Below are 19368 nucleotides of genomic sequence, written 5' to 3'. Positions count from 1 at the left end.
TTCGATTCTACACAGTACGCGAAAGAACTTGCCCCCCTTCTAATAGCCGTGTACCGCAAGTCTCTAGAGGATCGGAAGGTTCCAAATGATTGGAAAAGAGCACAGGTAGTTCCAGTCTTCAAGAAGGGTCGTCGAGCAGATGCGCAAAACTATAGACCTATATCTCTGACGTCGATCTGTTGTAGAATTTTAGAACATGTTTTTTGCTCGAGTATCATGTCGTTTTTGTAAACACAGAATCTACTCTGTAGGAATCAACATGGATTCCGGAAACAGCAATCGTGTGAGACCCAACTCGCTTTATTTGTTCATGAAACCCAGAAAATATTAGATACAGGCTCCCAGGTAGATGCTATTTTTCTTGACTTCCGGAAGGCGTTCGATACAGTTCCGCACTGTCGCCTGATAAACAAAGTAAGAGCCTACGGAATATCAGACCAGCTGTGTGGCTGGATTGAAGAGTTTATAGCAAACAGAACACAGCATGTTGTTATCAATGGAGAGACGTCTACAGACGTTAAAGTAACCTCTGGCGTGCCACAGGGGAGTGTTATGGGACCATTGCTTTTCACAATATATATAAATGACCTAGTAGATAGTGTCGGAAGTTCCATGCGGCTTTTCGCGGATGATGCTGTAGTATACAGAGAAGTAGCAGCATTAGAAAATTGTAGCGAAATGCAGGAAGATCTGCAGCGGATAGGCACTTGGTGCAGGGAGTGGCAACTGACCCTTAACATAGACAAATGTAATGTATTGCGAATACATAGAAAGAAGGATCCTTTATTGTATGATTATATGATAGCGGAACAAACACTGGTAGCAGTTACTTCTGTAAAATATCTGGGAGTATGCGTGCGGGACGATTTGAAGTGGAATGATCATATAAAATTAATTGTTGGTAAGGGGGGTACCAGGTTGAGATTCATTGGGAGAGTGCTTAGAAAATGTAGTCCATCAACAAAGGAGGTGGCTTACAAAACACTCGTTCGACCTATACTTGAGTATTGCTCATCAGTGTGGGATACGTACCAGATCGGGTTGACAGAGGAGATAGAGAAGATCCACAGAAGAGCGGTGCGTTTCGTCACAGGGTTATTTGGTAACCGTGATAGCGTTACCGAGATGTTTAACAAACTCAAGTGGCAGACTCTGCAAGAGAGGCGCTCTGCATCGCGGTGTAGCTTGTTCGCCAGGTTTCGAGAGGGTGCGTTTCTGGATGAGGTATCGAATATATTGCTTCGCCCTACTTATACCTCCCGAGGAGATCACGAATGTAAAATTAGAGAGATTCGAGCGCGCACGGAGGCTTTCAGACAGTCGTTCTTCCCGCGAACCATACGCGACTGGAACAGGAAAGGGAGGTAATGAAAGTGGCACGTAAAGTGCCCTCCGCCACACACCGTTGGGTGGCTTGCGGAGTATGAATGTAGATGTAGATGTAGATGTTGTGGGGAAAGACTGCATCCTCACTTAAACCCCTCGTTCTTGGTCGCACAGTCTTATTGCTGCCTCTTGATTCTTTTACCTATTGTATATTGCGTGCCTTTCCCTACCGCTTACTCATGTTCCCCTCAGAATTTCGGACATCTTGCACCATTTTACATTGTCGAATGCTTTCTCCACGTCGACAAATTCTACGAACGTGTCTTCATTTTTCTTAAGTCTTACTTCCACTAACAACAGCAATGTCAGAATTGCTTCGCTGGTGTCTTTTTCCCACAGTCGAAATGATCGCCATCTAACAGATTGTCTTTTCCATCCTTCTGTGTATTATTCTTACCTGCATTTTGAATGCATGAGCTGTTAAGTTGATTGTCAGTTCTCGCACCTATCTGCCCATGCTGTCTTTGGAATTGTGTGGGTAATAGGTTTCAGAATGTCTGATCGAACTTCCGTCAGGCTCGTACATTCTACACTCAATTTAGATAGTTGTTGCCTTTTCCTTCAGTGAATTCAGAAATTCCAGTGGAATGATGTCTATCCCTTCATTTGCTCTGAAGTCTTCCACAGTTCTTGTAAACAATGACTCTCATACTGCATTTCCCACTGACTGGACATTTTTGTTGTTCTTTCGTCGATCACTAAGTATTTGTTCTATTACTCAAGCTTTCTTCGCATTTACCTTCCTTGTACCTACGTTTATCTGTGCAACATCTGTGGCACATCTTTGTATAGATGTCCACTCCTCTTCAACAGAACTGCCTACTTTTGGCGATTCTTGTCACATTATCCACATCCTTAGCGAACTTGAAACGCCTCTCATAGTTCCTCAGTATCCCAGTTCCGTCCACATCGGTTCTTCCACACGATTCTCGTAAAGATTCTTGCTGAAACAACTATTTTATTAAATTTCTGTTGTACTGCTAGTGTCTATAGCATGAAACCACCTATTCTGTTGCAAGAGAGACACATGCAGTAGTGGAGTGAGGTGCTTCTACGAATGTAGTGGATTGCTGGAGTCTCTCACGGCATTCAGAGCAATTTGTAGTCTCATGGAATGTGCTACGTGATTGTACGAGATTGTAACATTCGTGGCCATACTGAGGCAATGTATTGACGCTGACAATAAGTATATCTGAAGTTATGGCATCGTAAGTGTGAGTCCTTAATGTAGGTTTTAATGATTGGTTTCGAAGTGAAACCACTGGGGCAGTATGTAGTTTCGAAACAAAATTTATTATATTGCAGGTCCATTTTTGTTATTTAGGACTACAATTTTTTTAGGTGCTATGACCTCCAAGATGTGGGATTTTGTCTAGAAAAATGCAAATTTGGTCACAAATGTACCAAATGAAATAGTGAGTGGTTGAAAACTTTATGTCCCAGTGGTTCCAAACTGAAATCACCTGAACACCACCTTAAAAGAATTTATTGTTTACTTCTTATCAGTTTCTTCTTGCATTCGTTACGCACTATGATGAAAAAGATTAATTTTGTGAAAAATTCTGAAATTATATATTTTTATTCACATCGTTGGGGTGCGAAGGATTAAATATCCATTTACTCTTCATTCTGGGTATACCGTACAATCCGGAACTTGAATTCGGAAACACTGTCTCAGCATGCTGTAATCGAGCTAGAATATTTTCTTGTTTCCTGTTTTTTTTCTTTTTTTTTCACGTATTCCTCAGACACTCATGATTCTTGAACAGAGTATGAACTGAAATTTTTTAGAGATTCAATTACTCCTTCTCCTATCTCATTCCTACTGCCAAGCCAACGTTCTTCGTAAACCTTCCGTCTGTTCCTTCCCCGCAACCGTGTTTGAATCTCCCATAATTATCCTATTTTCCTCTGCCTTACATACTGAATTATGCGTTTGGTATCCTCATATATGGGCTCCATCTATTTATCTTCTGCTTCTCGCGTCGGCATGGGCACTTAAACTATAGTTGATAGCGTTGGTTTGCTGCCGAACCTGATAATCTTATCACTAAACTTTTCAAAATAGGTCAATGTCTACCCTATGATCCCGTTCGTAACGAACCCTACTTCCCCTATACCATTTTCCGCCCCTGACCTGAAATCCTTGTCTTCTTTCCATTTCACTTTACTAACTCCTACTATTTTTACACTGAGGCTTAGCCTCCCCTTTTCAGATTCTCTAGCTTTCCTACTACATTCAAACTTCTGATATTCCATGCTCTGTCTCTGAGAATGTTACCACCTGGTACACAATTACTTACATATGTACATACTTTTATGTGGCGATGAAATGTCGACGATAAACATTAGACACAAGACGAGAGCAGAGGCTTGGTGAAACTGATGTGAAACAAGTATACTGAAGATTGGATAGGTACATAGTGCGACTAATGAAGATGTACGGAATCGAAAGGAGAAGAACAGTGCTTTGCAGCACAACTTGACATAAAGAAACGAGAGCTTAATAGGAAACATATTGAAGCATAGAATAACATTTTTTGGGTATTGGATTAAGGTACTGGAGGCAAAAATTCTGCAGGGAAATCAAAGCGTTTACACAGTAAGCAAATTGAAATGAATGCATATTGCAGTAGCAATGAAGTGTAAAATAAATAGTTTATCATGGAGAACTGTCCCATGCCAGTTTTTGCTCTGATAACTCTAGAAACAACAACAACATTCAATGGATGGTTGTCCTTTTCTTTAATTTTTCATTCCCTTGGAAAGTTCAATTGCCGCTGTATATGGGACGCCCAGTTCTCTCCAGTGTAACTCCGGCTAATTCGGAGTGGGTCGACGAGTTCCAAATTTGGATTATTTTGTGTTTCTGATATTTTCTGATAACCAAGGTGAACCACCCGTAATTCTTGGTCAAAAGAAGGCGATTAAACTGAGAATGACATATTTGATTTGTTAGAGATGTACAATGTGATTAAATTCATGATTGCAGGAGACTAATATTACTTTAGAAAGTACCTGCTTTGCTAGAAAGTACCTGCTTTGCTAGAAAGCAGCGAACAAACAATTTATTAGAGCATTACATGGGTCATCAGTCCAACATTTCATTATGTCTTTGGCGACGTTCATTAGCATAATAGTTTTGAAATCAAACAATGAAATTTCCTATTTATATATTCGGACCGGAAAAAACACCAACTTCCAACAAACGTTCTGGAAAATATGCTAATTAAAGTGCAGTTTTAACACACATTATACCAACTATCTTCGACACTTCAGACATTTAATGGACAAATCAAAAGATCTGAGCCAGAATTTCAGCGAAAGGTAATGTACCTACAGGCATGCATATGGCTGTGTTATTTCCCCATTTTTAAAGGCCGATAATAGTGCAATAGTGCAACTTCATTTTTGAAAAATGGATTGCGGAATATTTTGTCAGAAATTGGAACAAGGAGTATGCCATAAGTTTTCCTATGCTTCCATGAGCATTATCAACATGAATAGTATCTTTCTGGGTGACACGCCTCATCATTACGAAACACTGAAACAACTGTACAAGTGACGTTTCGATCGTCACTGTAGCGTTACCTTTGAGGATGTCTAATCTGCATCAATTCAGTCGGCATGGAGGAAACCTTCGTGAAAGTTACATATATTGTCTGTCATCGCAGTCTGCTGCAGCACTTACTTTCACAGAAATACTGAGTTTCACTCAGAGAGCATCTTCGGATCAGTCGTAGTTACAGAGGAACCAGCGTTTCTTTATATGAAGATAGTAACTATTCTCGATAGAACAAATGGGTCAAATGGCTCTGAGCACTATGGGACTTAACTTCTGTGGTCATCAGTCCCCTAGAACTTAGAACTACTTAAACCTAACTAACCGAAGGACATCACACACATCCATGCCCGAGGCAGGATTCGAACCTGCGACCGTAGCAGTCGCGCGGTTCCGGACTGAGAGCCTTAACCGCGAAACCACCGCGGCCGGCCTCGAAAGAACAGATACCATTGATGACCGTGCAGCTTCTCTAGAATAAATGATAATTAATTGAAACTGTCAGCTGCCGAAAGGTGTTGTTGATATACCTCTTTCTTTCCTGCAAAAGTTGCTTTGGAGAGGTTCACTATCGTCTCACAGAAACTCTGCCCAAGAGCTTCTCTCATACTCCGCTCATAGCATTCAGGTTTTTCAGCATACTTAGAACACGCATCACTGAACTTTCTTGTTTACTTGTCTTTTGATGGACCCTGTCTCCGCTTCAAGTTTCTTAGGTCGAATCTTGAGTACAGTGTACCCAGGAACACGTGATATTTTCTGGTCGGTGATTCAGTCAAGTGACCGAGTTTGTGCACGAATACGCACTAGAAACCGCGAAAGAAGTTTCCCGCCGTTTTCCACTATTTTTGTTGTTGAGAGACATGGGTTCAAATGGTTCTGAGCACTATGGGACTTAACTTCTGAGGTCAGCAGTCCCCTAGAGCTTAGAACTACTTAAACCTAACTCAGCTAAGGACATCACACACATCCATGCCCGAGGCAGGATTCGAACCCGCGACCGTAGTGGTGGCGCGGTTCCACACTGTAGCGCCTAGAACCGCTCGGCCACTCCGGCCGGTAGAGACATGGGAGTATGCGTTTTGCGGCGTCTGAACGAGAGACATTGATTAAGCAATGCAAAATTTATTTTCTCGGCCAGGTTTTGTTGAAAAAATATGCAGAATCTACTGTGGGACATCTTGGAATTTTCCCCCTTCAGTCCCGATAGCTTCATGATGTGCCAATAGTTGGCGGCACAATACGTAGCATTCAGATCGGGTTTCTTAACGGAGGTGCGGTTTCAAATAGCTGCCATTTAGTTTGTTTTGGCGCAAAAGCAGATCATCGCTGATATTCGTAGCCACTTGCTGAATCTCTACGGAAACCAGGCAGCGTACTATAGCACAGTCAGTTTTCGGGCCAGATGTCTTTCATCACCACGAGATCGCGCAAACCTGTCCTGTCTCCCGCGTGTCTGCCGGCTGTGCACAGTTGTGACTTCTGCAATGTTCGAACGTGTGGACACTCATTCGAGATGATGGGACGATCACGATCAGACAGCTTGCTTCTCAACACGACGTGTCTCTATCTAGTCCTCTCACGTTCCTCCACAAGGTGGGATAGTCAAAGGTGTTCCTCGCCGCCTAACGGAAGACATAAATAACACGAAGCGAAGACAGGCCTTATCAAAATATGTAATATGTAACAAACTTGAAATTATTATGAAATCTAGACCTTTAGTTGCTTACAGGCGTTGGTAATACTCAATGATCTTCTTCAGTGCAGATGCACTCACATTGCCCGCACTCTTACGGGAATCAGTAGATTGACTGTCGCAAGTAATGAGTATGGTGGACAGGGGCTCTACAGATGTAGTGTGTGGGCAGAAAGTTGGAAAGTCTGGGTCTCACTGGGAGCGTGCCAGAAATAAGTCCCTGCAGTCGCACTATAGTCTGTGTCCTCGGTGACTCAGCCGGATAGAGCGTCTGCCATGTAAGCAGGAGGTCCCGGGTTTGAGTCCCGGTCGGGGCACGCATTTTCAACTGTCCAGATTGATGTACATCAACGCCTGTCAGCAGCATAGGGTCTTGATTTAATTATCATTTCATTCTTCGAGAGCTGCAAGATCACTAATGATATGTATGTGCAACTACCAGCTTCATGAAATAAAACTGTGAAATGGGTAAACAAAAAAATGGTTCAAATGGCTCTGAGCACTATGGGACTTAACATCTGTGGTCATCAGTCCCCTAGAACTTAGAACTACTTAAACCTAACTAACCTAAGGACATCACACACATCCATGCCCGAGGCAGGATTCGAACCTGCGACCGTAGCAGTCCCGCGGTTCCGGACTGAGCGCCTGAACCGCTAGACCACAGCAGCCGGCGAAATGGGCAAACAAGGAGGACCGCCAAGGACAATCTGTGTGGAGATGCTTGCGTTACAGTCTGGAGCCGAGCGACCGCTACGGTCGCAGGTTCGAATCCTGCCTCGGGCATGGATGTTTGTGATGTCCTTAGGTTAGTTAGGTTTAATTAGTTCTAAGTTCTAGGCGACTGATGACCTCAGAAGTTAAGTCGCATAGTGCTCAGAGCCATTTGAACCATTTTGATGCTTGCTCGGTACGAAACTGACCGTGACAATCTTTCTGTCCGTCACAGACGATGAAACATGGTTCATCAATCCTAACCGGAAAGGAAACGGCAATCATCGAATGGCGCTACACCACCTTTCACCCGAAGGGCAATTTCAAAGCCGCACCCTCACCAAGTAATGTCGTTGTGACGGTCTTCTGGCCCTCTGAAGGAGTTATTCTGTTGGAGGTCATTCCTCATGGTCTAACGATCTATTATGAACTGATACTGAGGAAAGAGAAGAACCCACTACAGCGTGTTCATCGCCACAAAAATGCAAACGAACGTCTACATAACAACGCAAGACATCACATGTGTGCTGCAGTCTCTGTCTGAAATTTGAAAAATTACTGCGGAAAAGTAAGAGTTTTCCAAATTAGAAAAACCGTTCCAAGGTACGACATGAATATACACCTAGCAACAAGTATTGTATTCAAATTTAAAAGTGTTGCAATAGAAAAAACTTTTGATGCTGTATTTAATCTCTGTGTTACATTATTATTCTACTAGGGAAACCAAATGAAGCAAAAGCATTATCAAAAACCGGTTACAGGTTACGTACGTTTTGAAATGAAAACTGGCAATTTATTGAAGTTTTCATTTCGTAGACTCGAAAATTGTTAATAGAACAGACAAACACAGTACCTTTGTAAATATAAATAGTTCCATGGTAAAAGACCTTCCGTTTAAAGGTAAAAGATGGGGTACGACCTGCGAAGTCTGGATTCACGGTAACTAGTTTTAAAAGGGTATAGAACTTTATTCACCATGAAATTCTGTAAATGAAGAATTAACACCATCCTCAAAATAGCTTCTATATACACCCTTGGCCAAAAGTATACAGTACACTAGAAATTCTGCATCTGTCGTTTGTCGGCATCGAGAAAGGCTAAACATAACGATCCGCCTGAAAGCCGTAATAAAACTTGTGGCCTAATACAATTTCTCATTCGGAAGTTTTTCTGTGTACTAATCAGTTTGCTACATTCGCTTGTTGTGGACACGTACAGCTAATCTAGTACTCTTTTCATGTTTAGATCTGTGACATCGGTGGTGCTGCTACATGATGCATAAAAGAAACGAACTTTGTTGAGAAATACGAGTGCAGGTAAAGTTTTTGCATGAGTAAGGGAAATCGCATGTGGAGTTTTCGAAAACTGTGAAATTTTCGCGTCAAGCTGTACAATATATTATTGAGTGATTAGCCATGATCGGGTTACATGTTGATATGGTCAGAATCGGGCGCAAGCAGATAACAGACCACCCGAGAGCGCACCCGAGAGCAGCTCAGGAAAATTCATTGGTCTGTTTTTCCTCATCTCCCGGATCCCTCACCTTGCGAGTTCCACCTCATTGGCCCAAAGACGGATACACGCCGCGGGAAGTTGTATTTGGATGTTGTGGAGGTTGTTGATGCAGCAAGATGTTGGCTCAGACATCCACCAGTACGAGTAGATTGGGACCGTTGTTGTTGTTGTTGTTGTTGTTGTTGTGGTCTTCAGTCCTGAGACTGTTTTGATGCAGCTCTCCATGGAACCGTACAGGGATATAATACCTCCCAGTAAGATGGCGTAAGGCCGTCGCATTGAACGGAGTTCATGTCGAGAAACATGGTCTGTAGCCAAGAGAGTGTGGATAAATATGGTGTATTGGGACCCTGAATAAAACCACCGTGCTTTCAGAAAAAAACATCCTTTACTTACTGAACGTCTGTAGTATACATTCCGAATTACATATATGTAAGTGTTTTATAGTACGCCCTTCGCTGAACGTAGTGAGCACTTTAGGTAGGTTTGAGTGTTGTGAAAAATAACAAAAACAAGTAAATAGAAGCAATTTGTTCGAGTCTAAAACGTTTATTAGTAACACAAAATCAACATTTCATGGGCCAACCTTTTGCCCTTATTACAGCCGGATTTTTTTGGTAGAGGGTATACTAACTTTCCACAATCTTCGGCACTTATGGTGTCCCGCTCAAGGCGCAGGCGGTCTTTTATTTCTTCTTTTGACTGCACTGTGTAACGCGTGACTTTACGCTTCAATAAACCCCATAGATGATCTACGGGGTTCAGGTCCTGTGATTGGGCTGGCTAGTCGAGAAGCTCGATGTTATTTTCCCCGAAGCCAAGTCATTGTGCCGACAGATTAATAGGAGGTTGCGTTATCGTGCTGGAATATGATGTCGGTGTTTGTATCGCCAAAAAGCGTTGTAAAAGAAGGCAGTAAAGCAGATTCTAGGACGTATATGTACTTTGTGGAATCCATGCGGTCTTCATATACGACCATTTGTCTCGGTTCTGTGGCGCTGATGTAGCCCCAGATCATGACCCTCCCTCATCCGTGTTTCACGGTAGGTACCTAGCGCACACTCGGGTGGCGTATATTCCTCGCCCATCCGGCGACGGACAAGATCACACCAGGTGTACAAAGAATCTGAAACGTAAATAGATATTTTAGAGAATTCTTTCATGAGTTTTGAAATTAATATATTCTGTTTTCTACCCAAATTCGTATGTGTTCTTAGAGCCTATCTGAATGTTTGCTTCGTCAGATCAAACGGTATTTGACTAATCTCGTTCGGTGAACGTTTGGTGTTTCAGAGACTACACATACCGTGCCATTCTATTCTTGTCAGAGAGCCATGGCTTCTTCCTCGCTCTACAGCCGTTTAGACTAGCTACTTGAAGTGTCAGCAGATGCTATTTTGTTGAAGCTGAAGTTATGCGAGCAGACGCTATTTTGTTGAAGCTTTCAACTACTCAGTATCGAGGTCTAAAGAGGTTTTCTTCCTATTCTTTAACGACACTCATACTATCATTCGGTCCTCATGGTTTGTTGTGATCCGCATGCGCTTGATTCTGACCCTATCAAAATGTGACCCGATCATGGCTTCTCACTCAATAGTATATTGTACAGATTGACGCTAAAATCTCACAGTTTTCGAAAACACCATCTGCGATTTCCCTTGCTCATGCAAAAGCTATATATGCACTCGTTTTTCTCAACTAAGTTCGTTTATTTTACGCATCAGCTAGCAGTATCACCGACGTCACAGATGTAAAATGAAGAGAGTACTAGATTAGCTGTCAGTGTCCAGAAAAAGTGAATGTAGCAAACTGATAAGTACACAGAAAAACTTTCGAACGACAAATTGTATTGGACCAGAAATTTTATTATGGCTTTCAGGTGGATCATTGTTTGGCCCTTGTCGATGCCGACAAACGACTTTTAATACATATACCTCATACAAGCAAAATTTCTAGTGTATTGCATGCTGTTGGCCAAGGGTGTCTATTGAAGCTGTTTTGAGGATGGTGTTAATTCTTCATTTACATAATTTTATGGTGAATAAAATTCTTTACGTTTTTAAAACTAGTTACCGTGAATCCATACTTCGCAGACCGTACCCCATCATTTACCTTGGAACGGGAGGTCTTTTACCATGGTATTCGTTAAATTTACAAAGGTACTGCGTTTCTCTACTCTATTAACAATTTTCGAGTCTAGAAAGTCAAAACCTGAGTAAATTTCCAGTTTCCATTTCAAAATGTACTTAACCTGTAACCGGTTTTTGATAATAGTATTGCTTCATTTGATTTCCCTTGCAGAATTTGGAGTTTAGTAGAGTAAAAATGTAACACAAAGATATTAAATATACCATTAAATGTTTTTTCTATTGCAACACTTTTAAATTTGAATACAATATTTGTTTCTAGGTGTATCTTCATGTCGTACCTTGGAACGGTTTTTCACATTCGGAAAACTCTTACGTTTCCGCAGTAATGTTTCCAATTTCAGGGAGAGACTGCAACACAAATTAATTGATTATCATCATTTAAAAATGGAAAAAGAAAACGTATTAAACTTAAAAAACAGGGCTGGCTAGACGCAAAGTCTTGAAAGTGTTCGAAGCTACAACAGCCCCCCCACCCCCCTTCTACTTATCAAGCTAGGCAGACGTATCTCTTGTGCCGACGTATTCGTAATGAGAGATGTGCTGGAATTTAAATTTATCCTCTACTTCAGCGCCATAATTGTACATTTATTTCCATGATTTGACAATTTCCGACCAGTATTTGATCATCTTCGCATCTGTGCTTAAGTAACCTGTCATACCTACATGGCAAGGTTTCCCAAACTGCGTACCCTGAAATCCTTTCGTTACGTAGGAAATGAAAAGGTGTTTCGGGGTAGACTATTAGTAACATAATGGGCTTTTGTTTCTCAAATATTTTGACCACAGAATTTTTTGGAAATTTCATTATAATTTCTGTGTTGTTACTTAAAGTGCAACTTCGTTTCATGTGTACCTCAATCGATAAAAGAGAAACACTTATGGCATCACGTTGTTGTCCGTGACGGGTAGACATATCAATATGAAATTTGTTAGGCGGTGTAACAAATGTAATCTTTTACGTCAACGCAGCGGAAAGATACGGCATTTACGCCACATATTTTGATGCTTGCAAGGATATTCATCGTACACTGATAGGGTACTTGTCGATGTGCTTCATATTCTGGAGGCAATTACCCCCTGAGGGGTAAAATATTTTCTGAGGGGTAGAAACGAAACGATTAGATTCTGTTTCAGTGATGAAACTAAATTATTTTCAAAAGATCACTACTATTATCACAGTTTTGTATGACTCTAATATTGATTATGTAAGTTATGAGTAATTCCTTTTTCTCAGTCAGTAGCGTTAGTGCAGTGGAGTTCATAGGCTCCTCACATAGTCCACCCACTACACACATATGCAGCAATCAAGTGATTTACGAACAGGAAGTATAGTGCAAGAACTACTAGATTGATTTTAAATGGGGCTGCAGTGTGCAGGTTAGCCAAGTGCCACAATGGAGAGAGTGTAATGCAGGGGAAGCATGTTTCGTGACTAGTGTCTACCCTCTCTGTTGATAGTTAGCTTTCTTATTTGAGAAGGAGTTGTGAGCAGCACTTCCTTCGTCACTCATTCTAACATACACACACACACACACACACACACACACACACACACACACACACACACACACACACACACACAAAATAAATATTATTTATCTTTTATAATTATAAAAATAAATGTGTTCCAAGGAAAGTCTTTCATTCTACAGTTTAGTTAGGTGCTGAATTTGATGCCAACGTTGGGGAGAGGCGAAGGGGGGGGGGGGCGCAAAAGACGACAGGGGGGAGCAGCTAAGGTGGGGTTACTAGTTAATTTCTGACTGCACTCAGGGGTAATGGTAAACGATAAGTTGGCAGCCACTGTCCTAGAATCATCAAATTTTTCAAGAAGCGAAGTTTCACTGAACAAGTAGCGGGAAAAAATCTGAAACTATTTATTTAGTCATTTGATATCTGACGTCAAACTTGAAATTTAAAGCATCAGTTGTTCTGCGTTCTGGCTGAATGGATCGCTGTGGTAGAAGTGAAACGTCAAGAAAGGAATGATTACATTAGTCATATGACGCATTTCTGAATTCCTGCGTTATCAGGTATCCAGGAGCGATTACAGCATGTAGACTGGTCTGCGAATGTTTGATGTACATACAACTTGAAACGCCATATCTACGTGCAGTGGTCGCTCCTGGGTAGTTGATGATGGATGAGTTTGTTAACGCGTCATAGGAACAAGAAAGTCATTCCTTGCCTGATGTTTCACTTTTAGCAATGCTACTAAGTCAGCCCGAATGCGTAATTACCGATTATTACAATAATGGTCGCATACCTCCTGCATGACTGCCACATTTATGTTATTGAAATAAAAACATTCGCGAAAATCCTGGAATCAGCGGGAACGATAACGAGCAAAAATGGTTGACATTCTTGATTTCCGGAACGAATAAACAGAAAAGAAGTAGGTTTGTACGCGAGTCCTACTCTCATGTGGCCAGTTTTTAAAACTTTATTAACCCTAAAATCAGCAGGAGCTTCCATCGAAGTACCAGGATTCTTAAAGTGTTCCACCAGAAGAAAAGTTTGGGAACGTCTGCCAGAAGTTATTATAAGAAATTTCGCAACTATGTCTCACTCCTGTATCCAGAATATAGAACAGAAGGGTATCCGGATACGTGAGTGCAACGCATGAATACGCAACTGCATAGACATAAAGGTGATCAAATACTGGTCGAAAGCCAGCATCATAAAAGTAAGTATGCAACAGATACGGTGAAATTAGGGGCAAACGTAGACATATTTGATGATTAGTGAAAAAGCACTCCAGTTGCTAGTAAGAACTTAGCCTGCGACCCGTTTCGGCCTTTACGTCAGTCCTTTTTCAAGTGTATCTGCAATTACTATTGTCAACGCATAATGTGACTGATATATAAATACCCGTATCTGGATCGCTAAGTGAGCACCCCGGAAGCCAGTTTCAGATGCAGCCTGCCTATGCAACAGCTTCCAGCTGCTACAAAACCTTGCTTGTCAATATTTAGCGTAATTATTGACAGAACTTAAGAATATAAAATGCTGTCATAACACATTCGTTAAGAGGTATAATCTTATGTTAAAAGTTTGACACAATATTATGAAACGCAAAGATTGATAAAACATTGGGGACACGTCGAGTAGCAGACAGGCACAACGGAAAGACTGCTATTACATTTTAGTATAGCACTATCTACGAGTACATAAATAAAAATTAAATTTTTGTTCGCTCAGAATCTTAAATCTCAGGAAGTTCTTCACCGGTTGCTTTGTAACTTTGGCGCAATGTTGCACTCTAATATCCGCCTGTTTTTATATACCTACTAAAGCACCACATGTAACAGATGTAAACTTATTAATTATAATAGAAATTATATAAAACCGCAGACATTTTTGTTCAAGATCTTAAATCTTTGAAAGTTTTTCATCGATTGCTTCGGAATTGTGACAGCGTTTTGTCCAAAGCGTGTGTTTTTTATACGCACTCTTTTTTATATATAAATAAATATGCAAAATATGGAGGGGGAATGTTTCTACTACAAATCTTGACCGATGTACTTCAGACTTTCACACACTACTCTAATGAACATTTTGGAGAGTCATCGCCTACATATTTTTTATGTTATACATGCAAACAAGAATGTTCTATTTATGGTCTTAGAATATTAGTAGAGCATCTGAATTTTAATAACGATGGAGAAGGCTGAACGTCGAAGAGATGGAGGAGATCAACAGAGGGGTGGCAGGAAATGGACACAGAAAGCTGAAAAGAAGAAATTGACAAGGAAAGGGGGGCAAGAGTAGATGCAGGGTGAGGGAGAGGAGAAGATGGTCATAAAAGTGGGGGAGAAGATGATGGAGAAAGAGAGAAGGGGGGGGGCAGGGGGAGGGAGGGAGAGAGAGAGAGAGAGAGAGAGAGAGAGAGAGAGAGAGAGAGACGAGAAGGAGAACAAAGAAAAGGGGGGACGAAGTGATGGACAAAATGGACAAAGGGTATGAGGAGAGATGGAGGAGATGATGACACAGGGTGGGAAGGAGGAGGAGATGAACAGAGACATGGAGGAAAAGGCCATTAACACGTATATCCAATTCCCATACATGCTGGAAACTTGTGCTTTATATTTTTCCTTTCTTTTCCATTTAAACAGACTGAGCTCCAACGACGCATTGCTGGGAACTGCTTCTAACATAATGAGACAAGTATTACATTTACAAACCGTGGGTCTTCAGACAGTGGAACTGATGTGCAAATAGATGGACTTCGTTCATCTAGTATCTGAGAATCTTAACAGTTAGTGGCTTCCTACTGACTTTACATGTAATTACAAAACTTAATGAACCTTTTTTCCCTGACACCCCACAGAAAAGATGAAAGAAAAAAAAATGTCGATTACTATGTTTTCGCTACTCATGCAGTCAAAGATTAGTATCAGGCAAGAAGTTTTCATTTATTGCTTCTTTATTACAACACTCTTCACAACAGAGTTTTCAGACAGTATAAAAGTATATCACTGACTGTACCTGGAAAATTGTTCAAGAGATATGAAGCCAAATACTTAGGTGCGTGAGAAACTAGCCTCCGTTTAAATGGGCACGCAATGGAACTTCAGCATTAGGTTTGAAGTTTTAATTTATTAATTTTTTACTTCTATGTTAAACACACGTTGCACACAGTATCTACATATACCGCTGCATTTAGATGCAAATCTGTATCACTGTCCAACATATAGTTCAGGAGATATCACGCCATAGGGACGCGTGAAAAAAAAACTTGCTTTTGTTTGATACGAAGAGCAAATTACCCAGACACTATTTACCCAGGGTTTCATAATGAGGGCACTTATCGACTTCCAACAACCCTTATGCCTAAATTAAGACTTTTGTGCACTTTTTCTCTTTTTCATACTTAGTGTCAAATATTTAACACAGTATCTCATTTATAAAGTATTTAGACGTTTCACCAAAAATGTTACAGCTAATAGTGAGAATTGGGACTATTATCTACAAGATAATGCTTAATTTTCCAAGCAATTTTTATTTGAAAATCGACGTACATTTGATAAGGATTTGAATTTTTAATTGTTTCTATACTGTACCTTTTCTCGTAAACTTATCAAGCAATAACACTGGACTTTCACGGTTTACATGTGGATAGGAGGCTAATACGACCTGTCGATCAGTTTTTTGTTTAAAATCGTAGTAGCTTTGAAATTATTTTTTTCGTTTTGTATTACCCACGACCGCTTTTTTCCTCAAATTTTAAAGGAGAATTTTCTCCGAGGAAAGGTAACGGAAAAGTGCTGCACAGGATTATTCAGTAAGTAATTCTTAATAACTGTGCCAAACGTTTCTAGCTTATCAGTAAAGGTGCATAATAGCTCAAAAAAATAGGTTTACAGCAATTGGCATTTATAGTTTTTATTTCAATTTTTGGCAATACTGCTATACCTCTAGCGACTAATTGTGTCCACAACCATAATCCTTTTTCTCTTCCTCTTCTTCCTGGTGTACTCTCATCCCCTGCCTCCTTTGCCAATCAAGTTTCTGCATTTTTTCTTCTGCTGCCTGAGCTTCGTCCAGTCACACTTCATCAGTGCTTCAAAGTACCTTCAGTATGAAAGCACCTGTATGGAAGCCTAGACCCTGCAAGCAAATAATCCTACCTACATTTGCACTATTGAACGCTACTCAAGGCATCACATGCAGCAATCTTCACAACAATTGAGGACACAAATGCTGTTTCCGAGTGTAGCTCTCATTTGTATTCTGTGTTTTCCCATGTACGCATTTTTTCAGCAGTTCAGCATTAGCTATCTACCCGAAAGTTGGTTTTAACCTAAATAAACTGGAAAACTCGTCTTTGGCACTGTACACAGCATCATTAATTTCTTCACTAATTTCCTTCTTCGATGAACTCAGTGACCTTGTCGAAAAGCGTTTTTCACACTTAGGAGCAGCATCTGTAACATATTTAAATTTCCTTTACCATTTACATTCGATATTTCTTCACATTTTGGACATGCGTCCACTGCAACGACCCATTTCGTGGAAAACAGGTTGATATATGCAGAAAACTGAAATAAGTTTGTAGCACGTACTATTAAAAAAAACCTCATTATGAACAAAGGAACAAGCAACGATAATTTTTCTCAAAGACTTCGAGACTCATCTGCATTTCGTTTCGATTGTGTGAACAAAAAATTAACAGACAAAAATCTTATAGAGTAGAGAAGGTCTTGGTCACAGCATAGAAAGAGGGGGCACGTTAGGCGCAAGCATCCAAGCAAACTTTTTAGAAATGTATTTCTGGCCAGAATTCGATTACGAAACTTTGTGACGTTATTCTTAAGGAATCAGTCCAATAAACTAAGCAGTAAAAAATTCGCATTTTCTCGCAATTTTGCCCTACATCTCCCCTTAAAGAATCGACTGTTTACCAGCTTCACTTAATCGGAGTTAAAAAACAAAGCTTAGATACACACATTGTTAATACAGAAAGAAACGACTTAAGCTCAGCTGTAGAGATGCAAAGCAAAATGATAAAAATAATGTGAAAGTCGGGTAGTTTTAAAGAGATAAGAACCCAACGACAATGCGGGAAATATGCATGTGCTATGATTATAGAAATTACCCACTTCGATACACTACAAGTTTTGGGATTCTTTAGCTTTAGGATGAGTTGTATTTTGACATGTTGGAAGTTACAATTTGCATGCTTTACCAATAGAAGGCTGATGGTGATTTTTCAGATGTAATAAAAAGTGTAAAATAATTCTACTTGACGGAGCATCCTAGCTGAGTATAATGTTATTTAACGTAGCGTACAAAATTTGAAACACGACCAACAGTAGAGGGCGCTAGCGTAGCTTGGTCGCATCATGGACTGCTTACAAAATGATGTTAAGAGACATCTGGCTATAGCTATGAACTTATAGAGTATCTTTCCAGGAATTTGTTAGTACAAGAGAATCAGGTGACCAAGAAAGCGGTGTTTCTGAGTGTGTATTGCTCGTTTTCTGCCGAGTTGATTTCATATTAAAAGACTTAAGTGTAGAGGGGGATATATGAGTTTGTATATGTGACCAGTTTCGTTCACATAGATTGTATGGTCTACGCGTTTTTTAATTTTTTTATGTTGTTCAAAAATTGCAACACCTACTAAATTTTTCGCGCTAATTAAGCCATGGTATTTTCCGAATTTACTTCCGATCAAAAGGCTATTCTGGTAGCTGTAGTCCAAGGATTCTGCTAATATCCCATATACGTTCTTGTGGTGATACTTCCAGAGAATCTTTCATTTCCTAACACGTATTTTTTTATATCTAACAGCGAAGTGAAATACTGATTTTCATACATTTAGCTTTATAAATTGATTAATGTGACGAAATACTTCCTTAAAACTTTTTATCCCCTATTTCTCTCACTCAGGGGATTGAGTTTCCAAAAACAGTGAAACATGTAATTTTTGCTTCTAACCATGTAGTCATATACCCATTTTCAGAAATGTAGCTTTAAAAAATGCTTTAGTTGTTCTTTAATAATGATTAATTTTGGAAATAATTTTCACCCACTGTTCACGCTTAGTGGTTTAATTTCAAAAATGTTGAAACACAATTTTTTTTTTCTTCTGTATGAGGTACCAAATATCAGTTTTCGTAGTTGTGGCTTCAAAATTGCTTTAACAGCGACACATTTTGGAAAAGCCTTTGGTCCTCTATTTCACCCCCATACAAGTGAAATTTCGAACAATCCCTTCTTAAACGATGCTCACAGTATGAGACCCACATCCTTTCCAAATTTCAAGTTTCTCTCCTTAGCGGTTTTGGCAGAGCGATGTTGAGTCAGTCAGGACATAGCCTTTTATACTACATGTAGTTGTGTACATCACGTTTTTTAAAAAGCCTGCTCTGTCTATATGAGACATGGCTGTAGAAATGAAACGAAAATTTTTTTTTTGTGCAGGACGTCATTTGGTGTCAGGTCACTGCATTAAATTACAGACATCGAGCGTTGGCGTGATAGCCGCTATTCCGGCTTGTATTTGGATGTTCTTTTTCTACTTATGTAGCATATTCTGTCAACTATTTAGTCCAAAACGAAAGAAGGTCTTTTTATAACGAGCATCATGACATGTCCCAGTAGGAATAAAGACGTCATAAAATGCAAGTTTATGATAAATTACAGAAGCGTGTCTATGATCATTCGCAACAAGGAGAGTATCTCGAACTTAATACTGCTATCCCGATGTTGCTCGACTGTAAATGTAACACTAATATGCGTTTTTCTAAATGAAGTAGCAAATAGCTTAATTTATAGTTGTCAACCCAAAAAAATTAGATCATCAAAGTAACGTTTGTAGTACACTATACAGGCGTTAA

The sequence above is a fragment of the Schistocerca serialis genome, chromosome 12 (genome assembly GCF_023864345.2).
Source record: "Schistocerca serialis cubense isolate TAMUIC-IGC-003099 chromosome 12, iqSchSeri2.2, whole genome shotgun sequence".
NCBI classification, from domain to species: domain Eukaryota; kingdom Metazoa; phylum Arthropoda; class Insecta; order Orthoptera; family Acrididae; genus Schistocerca; species Schistocerca serialis.
Note: the sequence above shows the minus strand (reverse complement) of the source record.